This window comes from Schistocerca americana, chromosome 4 (genome assembly GCF_021461395.2).
Source record: "Schistocerca americana isolate TAMUIC-IGC-003095 chromosome 4, iqSchAmer2.1, whole genome shotgun sequence".
Classification (NCBI taxonomy): Eukaryota; Metazoa; Arthropoda; class Insecta; order Orthoptera; family Acrididae; genus Schistocerca; species Schistocerca americana.
In genome coordinates, this window is record NC_060122.1 from 705,339,448 (window position 1) to 705,359,140 (window position 19,693).

Consider the following 19,693-nt stretch of genomic DNA (forward strand, 5'->3'; position numbering starts at 1 on the left):
TTGTCCATATACTATGACCAACAGAAACGTGTGCAGTGAAATGTAACTTACAAGTTACTTAATATGAGGAACTGGTGTCAATTACAATTTTGTAACATAAGAATACAATTACAAAGGTACAAAATACATCATTAAAGAACATAACAATACAGATAACATTTGTGGTAATGCAGGCTTTACAAAAGAATAGAAATAAACATGAACATCAGTGTTACAAGAATTATGACATAAGTACATACATAAAAGATCAGAATAACTTTCGAAACATCAACTTCACACATGAGTATTAAAACAAAACAGAATAAATAATGTCTAAACATCTTTACAAAGTAAATAACATATTACTAATGTCAATTATATTTGAGGATAACAGTATTCCTCATCATAGTGAATGTAGCTTAATATTAGAAGAGAAAAAAAATTCTATGAAACAGTACACAGAGACAGGAAGAAAACAAATACACAAGGGTATACAAACACATAAGGGGATAACACAGTGGAAAGGACAGGGTTCGTTTTCAGTGTAACATTTGGTACTGCATTCCACTCCAAAACTTCATTCCATAGGTCTTTCATCTTATTTCAACATTTGTTTCCACCAAAAAAATCCTATCAAAGCATGCTTTCTGTATTTATATGTTCACATATTTCTTACCTCATTATTTATTTTCCATTATCTTACCTCATTTATTTCCAAGAAAATCCTACGTAAACCTGTTGTCCCTAAACCCTACCTTTTTGCTCATATCCTCTTTCAAAATACTTTTTTGGCCAAACCATTTTCTTACAGCTTCTCAATGCATTTCTTCCAATTCATCGCAACTCATTCTCTTATATAGTCTACCCCCTCTTAAGCTAACTTAAATCTACTGAGCTCAGATATATATACCAAGGTATGAGGCAATGCAGCAGCACATAACAAATTAACACAAACAGCAATGATAAAAAAAATACAAATGCCAAAGCAAGCAGCATAAATTAGCAGAGCAATTGCAATATTACAACTAATATAAGGCAATGTGCAGCAAACAATAAAATAAATCAGTAGTAAAACTTGCTTAACAGAGTAATATAAAGTCAAATTCAGTAACACTATGCCTGGCAAGCAGCAGCAGCAAATGCTATAACTTATACCTAAACATGACAAAGCTCAAGCAGAAAAAATAGTACACTAAAGACAACAACACAGTAAGGGAAATGTATATTCACATCTTAATATCTATGTCATTAAAGTGGTGCACCACAACTTATTCTACAAAATAAATTACCAAGTACTTGAAAAGAAAATTATGTATGCAGCTCCTGTGAAGGTAAATGTCTTTTTGTGCTCCCTCATTTTTTTGGGAAAAATTGTTATTTACTCGATCTGTAGACAGAAAATATTTATATTAGTACATCTATAAAATTTTATTTTAACCAATGCTGCAGTGCAGCTAGAAACTAGGTATTAAACAAAATGAGTTAATAAATACATAAAGCAAGCCATATGGAATTTCTCTCAACTAGCAAGACAATAGCCGTGAAATGTTTCTCATCGTTTCATTAGGCATTTTAGCAAATATCATAAATTGAGAGCTCCACAGTATACTCATATGTTTTCAAGTTTGAGCGTGTCGTATTTGCGATGCTTCCTACAAAGGAATGTCAATAGCGAGGATAATGGCCTCCCCCTTTTTTTTCTCCACCTGCGCCTCTGAAACGCACACACTAATGGCTTTTTTTTTTTTTCAGGCATCTGTCGCGCAGCTGGGTGCCTACAGAGACCTACCTTTCTTCCCGAAATATTTACGACAGCAGTTTCCGCTACAGTGACAGTCTCATATAAAAATATTTCACAGGGCAAGAATTTGAGTTACAAATCTGTAGAAACAAAATCCTATTGATATAACTATTCCTTACCTTTTTACACATATACATATTCGTCGACACTTCTTCAATATTTCATCATAACAGATACGTAGCATAATCAGATAACTCATACAGCATCAGCTTATTAATCATAAACATACCTCAGCAGCATAATACACATCGTCGTCATAATAATAACATCATAACACCTCAGTCAAATCTCAAAAACGTCGTAGCTTTCTGCAATAATTTCAAAACCTAAAAAAATTCTCTGCTCATTTAAATAGTGTCATCTACCTCAATCGTACCTTAAAAATCGTGATCCCATATCAAATATATCATTCAAAGCTCTCATAATATCTCAATGGTTCTGAAAAAATATGAACAGTTCACAAAGTATAGACAAAATACCATTTCGTAAGTGTGAAGTTACCCAAGTGTGTAATTGCGTAAACATGTGTCACTGATGTAGTAAAAAAAAATGTTTGTCTCTCAGTTAAATGATCAGATAGCTGTAATTTATGTGTTAGAGAAATATGGTACCGAAGTGTAAAGTTGTGTAAGCAAATACCATATTAGCTAGGGCTCCTTGTGCTTGCCAAACACATGGTACACAAAGTAGGCGTGTACTCCCCTGAGGATTAATGTAATTATACCCTTAGGTGTTACAGATTACAGCAATGGAATGAAATGTATCACGGAAAACTTTCTCTGTCATTCAAGAATCTTTAAAAATAAATGTTTTAAGTACAAAATTAATCACTCAAATACGTGTACTGTAGCGCTAAACTGTGCCTTGTTGTAAGATAATCTCTGTGGAAGTGTCGTAGTTATCGTCCTCCAAAAGCTAAGTTCTGCAGAAGTCAATGTACTTACCTCATGATAAACAAAAGTGAAATGCTTTGCGTATAGATATCTTAGTTATTATGCTTATTGGCGTGATGGAGAAAGTACTGTACAGTAATGTATTGTTGTGCCACGAAAAAGGCTGTCTCATTGTTGCTATACCAAAAAAGTTACTACTAAAACATGTTTTACTTTCCAGAAGAATTCAGAAAACCTGTGCAGATATAAAACAGATACACCGCAAAAACAACATTGTAAATTGTCACTCATTAGTAGCGTTGTGATAAAATCGTGTAGCTGCCACATAAACTAACCACTGTGTCATCTGGTATCTCACAGAAAGTACTTTAAATCCAGAATGTATTTTCAAGTAAACCAAAATGTTGCATTAAAATCTCATTAGCAGTACCGGTACATGTTCTAAGTATGTCAGCCTTATTGTCGTTACGTAATCGTGCAACTAACAAGCAAGAATGTACACACACAATAACAATGTGACGTCCCTTCACTATAACAATGCATTCGTAATTTCTGTTTAAATAAGTTCTCTTGGTTCTTGACTGGATATTTAATTTCAAACATTGTTGAATGTTAACAGTTTCTAAGTGTGACAAAGAGTACTAGTAACGTGAAGTGAAAAATTTTATAGCAAAGACTAAGTTAAAAAGCAGATTATCTTTCAATTAACGGTTTTACATGTGAAATGTGGTGTAAACCTTTACTCTTCCTAGTACGCAGAGGTTCAACTTGAACGGAATTATCATGCGGTATACGTCATTGAGGAATGCTAAATTTTTCTCAAGGTTAGCGTCAATGTTATTTTTCTCTGAGCCAGCTGGCGCACGCGGCTGCCTGCGGTGCGAGTCATTGTCTGTTCCTTTGTTGGCGTGCGTCGTTATTGGTATTTGGAGACCTAACTTCTACAAATTCACGTTGGCGAAAGTGCCCTGCTCTGTTTGAATCCCGCCATTTCTGATGAAATTCAGGTCTGTCGTTATGATCATCTCGTCTGTCGTCATGTCGGTAGATTTCATAATTTCTTTCTTGTCGGTCATATGGTGGAGAATTTCTTCCTGAATCGTACCTGCACGCTGAACTGTTGCATCTGAAGTTATTCTGTCTCCCTTGATAATAATTGTTTTGGTTCCCATATTGTCTGTTTCTAAGGTAATCTCTGTCATATTCATTACTATGGAAATGCGATCTTTCTCTGTAACTATTATTACTCTGCCAGTGGTTGTCATATGGGTGGTGTCTGTTTTGGTCACGATTTGCATTGTAAGAATAGCCTTGTCGTGTCCAGTTATTGTTTCTGTCGTCACGGAATTGTGACGTATGTGACCTGTAGTGATTGTTTTCCTGTTTTCGCATCCGGCAACTGTCTGTGTCAATTTCTAATTCTTGTAAGAGTCCCTGAATAGCTTCAATGTCGTCTTTGCAACGTCCTGCCAAAATAATATTTCTTAAATGTTCAGGCAATTTGATTAAGCAAATGCGGATGAGTTCTGAGGGGCTGTATGGGTTTGACAGGTACTGATTCTTGTGCAACATGTCTTCAAAATATTTCACAAGACTGGAAAATTCAGATTGTTCGAAACGTTTCATCATTATGATGCTATGTTTTACTCGGTCTTGTGTAGCTTGAGACCAATATGGTGAGAGGAAGGCATGATAAAATTCTCCTTCACTGTGACAATCGTGAATGACCGATTGCATTCTTACAGCTGGTTCATTCTCTAAGTAGCCACACATAAATTCTAATCTGTGCTGTAATGACCAGTTGGGAGGAAAACAATGAGAGAATTGATGAAGCCATGCTCGTGGATGAATGTCGTTGCCAGAATTCTTAAATGTTTTGAATTTACGTGTAGTAATGAACAGCTTACAGTCAAAATCATCGTGTCGGCGAGTCGCATGTCGGTTATTGTTAGGTCGTGTCGGCGGTTCCATCTCAAAATTCGGTGCACATTGCCAATTTATTTCATAACTTCCGAAATGCCCTGTGTTATTATTTTGCGGCTTTTCCATATTTCTAAGTCCCTCTTCCCGTGTTGGAGCGCGATTGTCCTCTGAAATTTGTAATTTTGGTATTACTTGTGTCAACTGATCTTGTACTTCCTGGATTTCTCTTTTGTGCTGTATATTGATTTGATTTTGATTGAATTTCCTAATTTGTTCGCACTCTTCTGTGTCATTAAAGACTACCGGTTTTGTGTCATTCAGATTATCATCTACCTTCGTAGATAAATTAGTGAACTGATCCGAAAGTTCGGCTACTTTCTCCAATAGTGTACTTATTTCCTCAGTGTGTTTTTCTGAACCAAGTTTCAGAGTATCTACTGTGTCCTTTAAGTTTTCCTGAGTTTTTGCAAGTTGCGTAACCGAGTCGGGAGATGCAACTGAGTCAAATTTAGCTTGCAAGGTCTCATGATTTTCATGAACAATAGTTTGCAGTTCTTTTAGGGCCGCTTCGTGATTCTGTAATGCATTTTCGTGCCGCGAAAAAATAGGTTGAAAATGCTCACAAATTTGAGTTTTTACGTCATTACAGACTTTTTGACATTTCGATTCAATGTTATGTAACTCAGTAGTTAAATCTTCACGTGTTTGTTCAAGAGTTTGTTCCAGTGAGTCTAACTTTTGAAGCTGTTGCTGTGTTTGTCTCTGATTTTGTTCCATCGTGTATAACTTTTGAAGACTTTGTCCCATTTGTTTCTGATTTTGTTCGAGCGTTGTGTCTAACTTTTGAAGATTTTATTCCATTGTGTCTAACTTTTGTAGCCTTTGTCCCATTTGTTGCATTAACTGTAATAACAGTGCACTGGTGTCTGAAACATGTTCCTCAGTGCTTTTCGGCAGTGAAGTTGCACCGGCAACATTCACATTTTGACAAGCAGAAAAAGTGTCTTGACTTATTTGAGAAAACAGTGAGGACCCGAAACCTGAGTCTACAGTAGTTACAATATTGTGTTCTGTCATTTCGGATTCCTGAGGCGAGCTGTTGCCGACCGATCGATCGATAATGCTTCCCTGTTCACCACTTGTTTCACTGTCTACACCATTATTTGCCGCCCCCTCCATTTCCCTATGCACAGTTACCAAATTACTACTTTGAATGTCTGTTAATTCATTACACAGTGGTGTTGGTAAGCTGTGGTCGTCGTCACTATTATTTCTCAGTTTACTTTGGAGCCTAGTGTTACGTTTTTCACACGCCATTGTTGTCACAATATTTCACACGATAACACAGAAAAGCACAATTTGAAGATCAAAATAACAGAATACATTAACATAGCATTGAAAATAATATTTAGTTAATTGCAAGCGCAGCTGCGAAATACTTGCTGCAAATCTACATGCATGCCACAACTGTTTTACTGTACAACAATGAAAAAGTACAAAGGAAATTCTCTCTATAATTACGCGCTAGCAATAAACAAAAGCTACACTAATTACATGAACTACAAGAAAATATCAGAAGATTCCAGTGATGTATCCTCGGCTAAGGGTCGACATATGAAACGTCCCCTTTTGAAGAATTATATACGAGACTATGCTTATCCTGACACACAATATTTTTAGCGCAACGCAATCTGACTTTCAAAAATCCATACAAAAGAATGGCTCTGACTAACATTAACCTATACGTTTCACAAATCACTTACCTCACAAAAATCTTGGTTACTCGAGCTACTGCAATAAAGAGAGCGCCACTACTGCCAGCTAAATAAAAGATTCAAACTACTGAAGGCACTAACTACTGATAGGCACAGTTAGCAAATGAAAGATTTTAATAGAGAACAAACAATGTATTTACCTTAATAGTCATAATATATATAGCAGTTCATGACAAATTTCAAAACTCCGCCATTTCTCTCCCCACATCCACCACTGCTGGCGACTCGCCTCCAACTGCGCAACGCTACGCACTGTTCACATCCAGCTGCCGCTGTCCAACACTACAATGGCAGACAACAATGCAAACTAGCCACAGACTGCACACAGCACAGCCAGTGATTTTCATACAGAGCGCTACGTAAAGTTGCCAATAAGAAAACATAAACAGCCTACTTACAAGGTAATAATTCCAATTACAACTGGGGCAGGTGATAACATGTGTGAATTTTACAGGAGTATCAGTTTAATTAGTTACTGTTGCAAAATGCCTGTACGGATTATTTACAGAAGACTGTAAAAATAAGTATAGACCAACCTCACTGAGAATCGGTTTGGGTTCAGGAAATATGTAGGAACGCAAGGCAAAACTGACTCTACGACGTATCTTAGAAAACAGCATCTGTTGATTTAGGAAAATCTTTTAACGAGAACACTCTATGAAATCATGAGGATAGCAGAGATAAATTATAGGTATCAAAAATATTATCCCCAACTTCTACAGAATTCGGAGTCGAAGGAGGTGTGAGGAAGGCAATAGCTGAGATAGGGTTGTTGCATACCCTCGATGTTATTCCGTCTGTGCATTGAGCAAGCAGTGAAAGAAATCAAGGAGAAATGAAAATAGGGGCTTGAAGTTCCGAGGAAAGAAACAAAAACGTGAGGTTTCCCAGTGAACTGGTAGTTCTGTCAGAGACGGCAAAGGACTTGGAAGAACAACTGAAAGGGACTGATAGTCTTGATAAGTAGTTATGAGAGTATCATCAACGAAAATATTACAAGAGTAATAGAATGTGGTTGAACTGCATCAGGAGATGCTGAGGGACTCTTAGGAAATGAAACACCAAACGTAGTAGATGAGTTTTGTTATTTGGGCAGCACAATGACTTATGGCGGAAGAAGAGAGAATATGAAACGCCGATTGGCAACAGCAAGAAAAGCATTCCTGAAGAAGAGAAATTTTAGCATGGAATAAAAACGTAGATGTTAGGAATTCTCATCGGAAGGTATTTGTCTGGAGTGCAGCCTAGTACGGAGGCGAAACGTAGACGATAGTTCAGATAAGAATAGAATACAAGCTTTTGAACTGCAGTGCTCCAAAATAATGGAGAAGATTAGATGGGCAGAACGAATAATTAATGAGGAAACACTGAATCCATCAGAGGAAAAGTAATGAAGTTGTGATAGAAGTTGGGGTCGGTTGACAGGACACATTCCAGAGAATCAAGAAATCTTCAACTTGTTAACGTAGAGAGATGTGAGGGGTGAAAGTTGTAGAGGGAGACCAAGAATCAAATAGAATAAGCAGAAGCAGGTTCAAAGCGATGTACGTTGCTGTAATAACGAAGTGATGAAGAGGCTTCTACAGAATAAACTACCGTGATGACTTGCATCAAGTTGGTCTTCGAACTGAAGACATTTACGGCGAACGTATGCTTCAAATGTTCGAAAATACACATAATTTTATATTAATGGTATGTTATTTCCATTTTCATAAAAATTCTACGCCATCTTGTGCACATAATCGTAAAAAATAACATTATTGTCAATTCCGAAGTGCTAATGGTTGATTTCATCCTCAAAACGGAGCAGAATAATAAGGGACATCTGTGGGTCTGGAGGCCCTGTAACGTAGGTAGAGCTAGTCAAAGTTTAATTGTCACCTCCCAAAATAAAGCTGCGATCATATAACTTGGTGATGGTATTTATCCTTATCTACATATTCACTCTTCAATGTGACACATTGTCCCCGACGATGGATATAGTGGCGGAGAACTCAGGTAATCTGCGTTTAGGTTGTTTGGGGAATGTTCTACCACGAACATCACCTCGTGGTCATTTTGGAAACACTTACCATGCAGTAGTGTCTTCATCCCGGAAAAGAGGAAGAAAATACTTGGTGCCATGTCAGGAGAATGTAGGGAGAATCGGAGGTGAGGAGGCAGAACGAGCTGGGGCGTCGTTGTGAAGCAAGAACACGCCCGTTGGACAGCTTAACACAAAGCTTCTTCTTGACAGACTCCCGTAATCTCGTCACAAGACTTTAGTAGTCTGCTTCTGTGAAGGTATGCGTAATATGTTTGCAACACATCATGGTGGTTCGAGAAACAATCAGCATCATCTTGGCCGAAAGTGGTTGGGTTTTCAAACAGAAAAATTTTAAATGTCTACGTTTTACTAAAAACTGCTTGCTGGATAGTTTTCTATCAAAGGCTAATACTAAGTACATTAAGGTGATAGATTAATGGTTTGTTTGAAGATGGAAGATGAAAGTGTGGACGACAGAATCACCCAATGGTGGGTCAAAGATGGTGGGTCTACGTGGTGTTTCCGTTGGTTTCAGCACTCCACCAGGAGGATCAGCCTGTGTTGGAGGAAAATTTGTGAGAGTTTAAACGTGTGATGGGCAGCTAGGTAAGCGGTGTCATTAGCACAGGTTGGGCGTTTAGGAGAATATGTTGAGTGTAGGGTGTGAAGAAGAAGAAGGGATAAGATATATCCTTGAAGGACGCCAGTAGTAGGATGAGAAATGTGGGAATGTGTGTGATTATGATGGGAAAGGATGCTATTAGGCAAACATTTTTAACAGGAAGTGTATTCTACAGTTACACTCTGTGCCAATTTTATACCGGCATTGCGAAGGTGTACCACTCCACCTTATTTGGGCATTATATCACAAAATTCCACATAAGACAGCAATCAGTTTGATGCCAAAAACAGGTAGCTCATAAGGTCTAAGTGCGATAATTTTTCCGGAACTACTAAACGGATTTCGGAGAATGAAACACGGTTGAGTATGCCTATTCGGCATGTACGAATATAGCAGCAGAAATGTAGAGTCATTTGAAAAATCAAAGCTGATTTGAGTATCTCTATAATAAATAAAACTAAGACACGATGCCACACATCGTTCAATGGAAACTTTCACAAAATTAATGTGGAAGAAACCAAAATCACATCTTAAACTGTCCCGAAATATTCAGGGAGAACAGCTTTACCTTCTCCTTAACGCAACAGTTAACTCCAATTTAACTTCCCAAGACACGTAATTTGTATCTGAATGGTTCGGGTTCAGTTTGTCATTATTATCCTTTAATTAAAATTAGTCAGAAGCAATATATTCCGCTTACACTAATGCACATGCTCTCTGGTAGAGTAATTACTATTATTATTTAAATAATTATCACCGACATGAAATGCTGCAATTGTATCTGTACCTTTTACTAAATGAGACTGACGGAAATGTCTGCCAACTACGTGAAGAACTGTATACATCTTCACGACGGCAAATATTTAGTATCCCGCACGTGCGAACATTACGATGTCATTAAAGCGTTGTATTGTTTAATCCGAAAAAGAAGCCATTTGGGTATTAACATACAAGGAAGATTTGATATTTCAGTACCACCTTACAGTGTCATGTGTTCCTATCTAGAGAACATGAATGCATTCAGTGCTTCAGTGAATAATACACTCCTGGAAATGGAAAAAAGAACACATTGACACCGGTGTGTCAGACCCACCATACTTGCTCCGGACACTGCGAGAGGGCTGTACAAGCAATGATCACACGGACGGCACAGCGGACACACCAGGAACCGCGGTGTTGGCCGTCGAATGGCGCTAGCTGCGCAGCATTTGTGCACCGCCGCCGTCAGTGTCAGCCAGTTTGCCGTGGCATACGGAGCTCCATCGCAGTCTTTAACACTGGTAGCATGCCACGACAGCGTGGACGTGAACCGTATGTGCAGTTGACGGACTTTGAGCGAGGGCGTATAGTGGGCATGCGGGAGGCCGGGTGGACGTACCGCCGAATTGCTCAACACGTGAGGCGTGAGGTCTCCACAGTACATCGATGTTGTCGCCAGTGGTCGGCGGAAGGTGCACGTGCCCGTCGACCTGGGACCGGACGGCAGCGACGCACGGATGCACGCCAAGACCGTAGGATCCTACGCAGTGCCGTAGGGGACCGCACCGCCACTTTCCAGCAAATTAGGGACACTGTTGCTCCTGGGGTATCGGCGAGGACCATTCGCAACCGTCTCCATGAAGCTGGGCTACGGTCCCGCACACCGTTAGGCCGTCTTCCGCTCACGCCCCAACATCGTGCAGCCCGCCTCCAGTGGTGTCGCGACAGGCGTGAATGGAGGGACGAATGGAGACGTGTCGTCTTCAGCGATGAGAGTCGCTTCTGCCTTGGTGCCAATGATGGTCGTATGCGTGTTTGGCGCCGTGCAGGTGAGCGCCACAATCAGGACTGCATACGACCGAGGCACACAGGGCCAACACCCGGCATCATGGTGTGGGGAGCGATCTCCTACACTGGCCGTACACCACTGGTGATGGTCGAGGGGACACTGAATAGTGCACGGTACATCCAAACCGTCATCGAACCCATCGTTCTACCATTCCTAGACCGGCAAGGGAACTTGCTGTTCCAACAGGACAATGCACGTCCGCATGTATCCCGTGCCACCCAACGTGCTCTAGAAGGTGTAAGTCAACTACCCTGGCCAGCAAGATCTCCGGATCTGTCCCCCATTGAGCATGTTTGGGACTGGATGAAGCGTCGTCTCACGCGGTCTGCACGTCCAGCACGAACGCTGGTCCAACTGAGGCGCCAGGTGGAAATGGCATGGCAAGCCGTTCCACAGGACTACATCCAGCATCTCTACGATCGTCTCCATGGGAGAATAGCAGCCTGCATTGCTGCGAAAGGTGGATATACACTGTACTAGTGCCGACATTGTGCATGCTCTGTTGCCTGTGTCTATGTGCCTGTGGTTCTGTCAGTGTGATCATGTGATGTATCTGACCCCAGGAATGTGTCAATAAAGTTTCCCCTTCCTGGGACAATGAATTCACGGTGTTCTTATTTCAATTTCCAGGAGTGTACATATAAAAGTTATGACGGTATCGTCACTAGGCAAACGATGGAGATTATCTACCGTTTTCCTTAGAAGCGGTCTGGTGTTCCAATGACTCTGGTTTATCTTTGTTGGCCTATTCAGCTGCCATATGGAATCCACACAAAATTACTGTGGATCTACATATTGTTCGGCACACAACTGCAGTCGAATAAATACATATTTGTACGTGGAGGGAGTTGGAAAATAAGTTTCCCCTGTCCACTGTGGTCAGAGTTGTGTGTGAAAGGAAAAAAAGAGAATGAGACATTAAAGATAAGACATATCTTTATTTTTCTACATAATTTAAAAGTACATTGAGACATTTGTCACACCGCTTCATAAGCATCAAAAAGCCTTCCAGGAAGAAATCACGGCGTTGCATACGGAAGAAGCGTTGAACGGATTGTTTGACGTTAGCATTGCTGCCAAAGCGCCTTCCACCGAGTCTTCTTCGAGCAGTTAATAGATGGAAGTCACTTGGTGCGAGAACCGGACTGTAAAGCGGATGTTGTAGGCGCTCCCAACCAAGAGTTGCAATATGGTTTTGCGTTGCCGTCGCCGTGTGTGGTCTCGCATTGTCATCCAACAGCAGAACGCCAGATCTGAGAAGGTCAGGCCGCTTTTTACGAATCACCTCTTTCAATTTCGACAGAGTGGCACAGTACCGCGCAGCACTGATGGTTGCGTCCTCCAGAAAGTCCAGCAGCAAAACACCTTTGGTGTCCCAGAAAACGGTGAGTAGCACTTTACCTGCTTTTGAACTTCTTTCGGACAGGTGATGACGGATGTTTACACTCCATGGATGCGGCCTTCGATTCGGGCTTGTAATGGTGGACCCACGATTCATCCCCCGTCACAATCCGAAACAGAAGGTCATTGCCAGATTCATGGTAACGCACGAGCAGTTCCAGGCTGAACGCCATGCGTTGCTCAATGTGTGTCGGGATCAGTTGGCGGAGCAACCATCGTGTTGACACCTTCCTGTATCGAAGAATGTCGCGGCTGATCTTGTGAGCTCGCTCATGTCCAATTCCAAGTGCTGCCGCTACTCCATCGATGGTGATACGCCGGTTCGCTTTAATCATGTCATCCACCTTCCTGACATTTGTATCTGTAGTGGCCGTGCGCGTCCGTCCAGGTCTCGGTATGTCCTGCACTCGCTGACGTCCATCACTGAATTGCTGGCACCATCTCCGCACCATTTGCCTCGACATCACACCTGACCAATACACCTCAACAAGGCGGTTATGAATTTCTGTGCCTGATACTCCACGTGCCCATTCATAGCGGATAACAGCTCTCACTTCCGCCTTTGACTACAACTCCAAAACGCACCTTCTCTCCATAGCTCCGGGAAAAGACTGAGCGGCTGCCTCCAAGGTGAACCGGCGCCTTGGGTCGAGCCACGATCACCCTGCCATTCCACAACGGTGGTTTTCAACAAACATGCTGTCCCATGCACAGTTTTCATTCTCCAACTGATATTTATTGGTGTTAGTCCTTTCGCCAGCCAAGAAAAGGATTGTATCACGTTGATACTCTTTGGACGCAATTGGTAGAAACATCATGATAATTAAAATATCCACGGGTGTGCTGCCGGTCTATAGTGTCCAACGGGCACAATATTTCGGCGATCGTACATGTCGCCATCATCAGGTGAACTGACGGACTGAGCTCCTGTGAACGTGCCGGCACAGAGATCCGTACGCTATGGCTGCTCAGAGGGAACTGGGTTCAGCCGCGGCGGTGGCTGATTTAAATACCCTCCGCCCGCGGCGCGCTCCCTCCGCCGTCCGCGCCCCGCGGTACATAGGGCGCGCACTATCTCTGACGCAGAGAGTCTACCCCAGGAATTGGAACATCTGAGAACTGTATTTCGAAAAATGTGTACTCAGAGTGGCAGATTCAACGTGCTTTCCGCCCAACCACTGCAGCACAACCTGTTGAGATGGATGAAGTCACGAGGGAAGAGGTAGGCACTGCATTTATTCCATACACAGGCGCACTCTCGGGGAAAATCGCCCGCATTCTGAAGAAACACCGGGTCGGAACTGTGTTTTGTCCTCCGAATAAAACTCGTGCACTGGTTGGGAGCGCCAAAGATGACCTCGGTTTGAGGAAGGCCGGCGTGTACCAGATTCCGTGTCAATGTGGCAAGTCGTATATTGGTCAGACGATGCGTACCGTCGAGGATCGATGCCGTGAACACCAGAGGCACACTCGACTGATGTATCCGAGCAAGTAGGCGGTCGCTGAACATTGTCGGAAAATCACGCCATGGAGTATGACCGCACGAGGATTCTGGTACAGACGTCGAGATACTGGGACAGCGTTGTTAGAGAGGCCATCGAAATTCGCACCAATGACGACCTCATAAACCGTGACTGTGGCTATAATCTTAGCAAGGCTTGGGAACCAGCGATTGGGTTAATCAAGAGTAAATCGAGCAAACGTATAGTTGTGACGACCACGGCGGACAGAGCCATCACACCGACGTCATCTCAGACGCCGTCGCAATCTGTTCCACCGCGCGACCGTGGCGCGGGGCGCGGACGGCGGAGGGAGCGCGCCGCGGGCGGAGGGTATTTAAATCGGCCGCCGCCGCGACCGAACCCAGTTCCCTCTCAGCAGCCATAGCGTACGGATCTCCGTGCCGGCACGTTCACAGGAGCTCAGTCCGTCAGTTCACCTGATGATGGCACATGTATGATCGCCGAAATATTGTGCCCGTTGGACACTATAGACCGGCAGCACACCCGTGGGTATTTTGATTATCAAATACGCCGGGAGAAACTTAAGAATCACATCATCATAATTAACGTTTCCGCATTTACCGCAAGAGCTTCGGAAACACAGAATGCCACTCTAGTCCCTTGCTTACAATCGGTGCTTTTATACTCACATGGCATCAGAGACGCGCTACGTTGCGTATACTTCGCAGCAACGTCCTGAAATGGAAACTTTTTGATCGTCCATTATATTCAAAGTCTTTTCGAGTGTGAGCTATGAAATCATGTTTCAGTATAACATACAAGCAAAGGCAATAAGCAAATTACCAAATCTAAATAAGGTGATAACTGACGTACATAATGAAGATATACTAGAAGAGTAGGCGTGAACAAAAATGTATGAAAGTCAATGCGAGACAATCGTTAGAAGAACTGACAGAATACATGTGAATGTTTGGATAAACTCAGGTAGAAAGCGAGCTGGCAGGTATAATAATATGCCAAATACATGATTGAGTTTGGTAGAGATGCAGAGATGCAAATATTAGCACAAAGTAAAAAACGATTTTGTTCGGTTTCAGACAGATCCAGTTATTAAAGACATTTTCGCGGAAGGATCATTTAATTACGCGCTGATCACATAATGTGGTAACAACAGTTAACATTCGAAACATAAAACGCAACGGAACACAGTCTATCAAGCATCACCATAACTGGTTAACTAAAAGAATTATTGTCTACCGCAGGAAAGGAATTATGGAATGTGCGGCTAAGGGTTTTTAGTGTAAATGGTAACTTCCTTTAGGAAATCGTCAGTTAGATGCATATATGTATGTTGTTTGTAATATTTGCAACATTTATGAGCATTTCTGAAACAGGTGGATGGAATACACTATGTGGTCAAAAGTATCCGGGCACCCCCCCCCCCCCCCCCAAAAAAAGAAGTTTTTCAATATTAGGTGCATTTTACTGCCACCTACTGTCAGATACTCCATATCAGCGACCTCAGTAATCATTAGACCTCGTGAGAGAGCAGAATAAGGCGCTCCGTGGAACTCACGGACTTCGAACGTGGTCAGATGACTGGGTGTCACTTGTGTCTAACGTCTGTAGGCGAGGTTTCTGCACTCGTAAACATCTCTGTGGTCTACTGTTTCCGATGTGATAGTGAAGTGGAAACGTAAAGTGACACGTACGGCAGAAAAGCGTACAGACCGACCTCGTCTCTTGACTGACAGAGACCGTCGACAGCTGAAGAGAGTCGTAATGTGTAACAGGCAGACATCTATCCAGACCATCCATTCCAAACTACACCAGGATCCACGGCAAGTACTGTGACAGTTAAGGGGTAGGTGAGAAAACTTGGATTTCATGGTCGAGCGGCTGCTCATAAGCAAACACATCACGCCCGTAAATGCCAAACGACGCCTCGCTCGGTGTAAGGAGCGTGAACATTGAACTATTAAACAGTGGAAAAGACGTTGTGTGGAGGGACATCATGCAACACAATGTGTCGATCCAATGGCAGGGTGTGGGTATGGCGAAAGCCCGGTGAACGTCATCTGCCAGCGTGTCTAGTGCCAACAGTAAAATTCGGAGGCGGTCGTGTTATGGTGTGGTCGTGTTTTTCGTGGAGGGGGCTTGCACCTTTTGTTGTTTTGTGTGGCACTATCACAGCACAGGCCTACATTGATGTTTTAAGCACCTCCTTGCTTCCCACTTCTGAAGAGCAATTCGGGGATGGCGATTGCATATTTCAATACGATCGAGAACCTATTCAGCACCTACATCCTGTGGCGGAGTGGTTACACGACAATAACATTCCTTTAATGGACTGGCCTGCACAGAGTCCTGACCTGAATCCTATAGAACACTTTTGGGATGTTTTGGAACGCCGACGTCGTGACAGGCCTCACCGACCGACATCGATACCTCTCGTCAGTGCAGCACTCCGTGAAGAATGGGCTGCCATTCCCCAAGAAACCTTCCAGAACCTGATTGAACGTATGCCTGCGAGAATGGAAGCTGCCATCAGCAAAGGGTGGTCCAACACCATATTGAATTCCAGAATTATCGATGGAGGGCGCCACGAACTTGTAAGTCATTTTCAGCCAGGTGTCCGGATACTTTTGATCATATACTGTAATTTCCCTGAATACAAAATATCGCTACATTCAACAGAAGTGCGAGACAACAGATTGCTTTCAAAACGTAAAAATTCTCTCTAATAAGTACAAAACAACAGAGAGTTCCTAAATGAATATTTGACAGGTGACGATGTATAAAGAAGGATGACTGCCATCTGTTGTTACAGTCAGTTCTCCTGTTCGACAACTTAACTCTAATTGCTGAAAATCACATACTGTAAGAAGGTATCAGTAGCGCAAAACATTTACAGAGACTGACACGGCGATACAAGGAACGAAATCACAGCTTAGCATAACAAAGCTTACCACAGCACAGCACGGCATAGTGTAGGAGGAACGGCAGCGCAGCCTCAATCCAAAGACTAATTTGATGCAGCTTTCCACGCTTGTCCACCCTGTGTAAATGTTTTCGTCTGTGTGTAACTAGTGCACACTGCATCCATTATATGTTTTAATCAGATGAAACTACGTACATGGCTGCAGAGTCCTTTTCAAGTCAAACTTTATGCAGACTGAAGCAACAAATAAAAATTTGTGCCAAGGCCATAATTCGAACCCACATCTGCTCACAAGGCCAACCTGGCACAGTGGCTTTGCACAACTGCACGGACTACTCTAGCACTCCTCTCTTCTCAATGTAAATTCCCATTCAGTGGGCTGAGGCATGAATGCGAATTTGGAGTGGGGAGAGACGCGTGTTAGGTTAGTCCGTGGAGTTATGGAAAGCCACTGGGCCAGGATGGCGTAGCGGTTAGCGCACCTGCCTTGTGAGCAGGAGATGTAGGTCAGAATCCCAGCCTTTGTATAAATTTTCATTCGTCTCTTCAGTCTGCATATATAAAACATTACCTGTATACTGTAGTCGGGCCTCGTCTCCCCTTGTCCTCTCCTACACGCCCACAAACTTTCATTCACTACCAAACTGGTGTTTCTTTGATACCTCAAGACGTATACTAACAATTTATCTCTTCTTTTGTTCAAGTATTGCAACGACTTTCTTTTTTCGTCAATTCGGCTCAGTATCTGCTCATTAATTATACGATTTACCCACGTAATGTGCATTATTCTTCTGTAGCGCCATATGCAGCAGGGGGGAAGGGGGATAGGCAACAGCCTGTGTTGCTCGTTTCTAAACCACTGCCTGTCTTTCATGTCCTTAGACTCTTGGAAATAGGGTATGGTTTCTGTAGATGTTGTAGATAACCTTTTGCTTCATGTCTTTGATATGTTCGTACCCATAGTGTGGTGAGCTAGCGACTGCGATTGAAAATAGAGGAAGCCGAGTTTCGTGCTGTTATTAACAGTTTTATTTGAGTGGTGGGACTGCCACATAATTCCAAACAGAATTGCACCATCATTGAAGACTGTTTGCTTTTGGGTTACTGAATTTAAACGCGGTCGCACAAGCACCGAAGCCGAAGCACGCTACAGTCGTCGCATTGGGGTCACCACAAAGGAAACCGTTGACAAAATCCATGAGATTGTAATGCAAGACTGCCGAATAATAATTCGTGAGATTGCTGAAACTGCAGGCAGCGAGAACATAATATCCTGCTTGGAGAATTGGCTATGTAGAAGCTATTTGCGAAGTGGGTACCGCGACTGCTCACAGTCGACCAAAAGGGCACCCGACGAAACATTTCAACACAACGTTTGGAGATGTTTAATCGCTATCCGCAAGAAATTTTGGGCCGATTTGTGAATTCTGATGAAGCCTCAATCCATCATTACACACCAGAGTCAAACGAGCAGTCAAAACCTTGGCCAAAGGCTGTATTGCAGTAGTTCGAGTAACGAAGATTTTTGGTGAGGTAAGTGATTTGTGAAAGGTATAGGTTAATGTTAGTCAGGCCATTCTTTTGTAGGGATTTTTGAAAGTCAGATTGCGTTGCGCTAAAAAATATTGTGTGTCAGTTTAAGCACAGTCTTGTACAATTTTTCTAAGGGGACGTTTCATATGTCGACCCTTAGCCAAGGATACCTCACTGGAATCTTCTGATTTTTTTTCTTGTAGTTTGTGTAATTAGTGTAGCCTTTGTTTATTGCTAGCTCGTAATCATAGAGAGAATTTCTTTTGTAATTGTAGTTTTTCATTGTTGTACAATAAAACAGTTGTGACATGCATGTAGATTTGCACCAAGTATTTCGCAGCTGCGCTTGCAATTAAGTAGACATTATTTCCATTGCTATGTTATCTTATTTTGCTCTTCAAATTGTGCTTTTCTGTGTTATCGTGTGAAATATTGTGACAATTATGGCGTGTGAAAAACGTAATACTAAGCTCCAAAGTAAACTGAGAAATGACAGTGAAGACGAAAGCAGTGTGTTAGCGCCACCGTGTAATTTGGTAATTGTGCATAGGGAAATGGAGTGGGCGGCAAACAATGGCGTAGGCAGTGAAACAATTAGTGAACAGGGAAGCATTATCGATCGATCGCTCGGCAACAGCTCGCCTCAGGAATCCGAAATGACAGGACACAATTTTGCAAATACTGTAGATTCAGGTTTTGCGTCCTCACCGTTTTCTCAAATAAGTCAAGACACATTTTCTGCTTGTCAAAATGTGAATGTTGCCGGTGCAAATGCACTGCCGAAAAGTGTAGAGGAACAGATTCCAGACACTAATGCATTGTTATTACAGCTAATGCAACAAATGGAACAAAATCAGAGACAAACACAGCAAAAGCTTCAAAAGTTAGACACAATGGGACAACACCAGAGACAAACACAGCAACAGTTAGACACAATGGAACAAAATCTTCAAAAGTTAGATACAATGGAACAACACCAGAGACAAACACAGCAACAGTTAGACACAATGGAACAAAATCAGAGACAAACACAGCAAAAGCTTCAAAAGTTAGACACCACACTTGAACAAACGCGTGAAGTTTGAAATACTGAGTTACATAACATTGAATCGAAATGTCAAAAAGGCTGTAATGAAGTAAAAACACAAATTTGTGAGGACTTTCAACCTACTTTTTCGCGGCATGAAAATGCATTACAGAATCACGAAGCAGCCATAAACGAACTGCAAACTATTGTTCATGAAAATCATGAGACCTTGCAAGCTAAAATTGACTCAGTTGCATCTACCGATTCGGTTACGCAACTTGCAAAAATTCAGGAAAACTTAAAAGACACAGTAGAAAGACACATGGAGGAAATTAGTTCATTATCAGAGAAAGTAGTTGAACTTTCAGATCAGCTAAATTATTTATCTACGAAGGTAGATGATAATCTGAATGACACAAAACTGGTAGTCTTTAATGACACAGAAGAGTGCGAACAAATTAGGAAATTCAAACAAAATCAG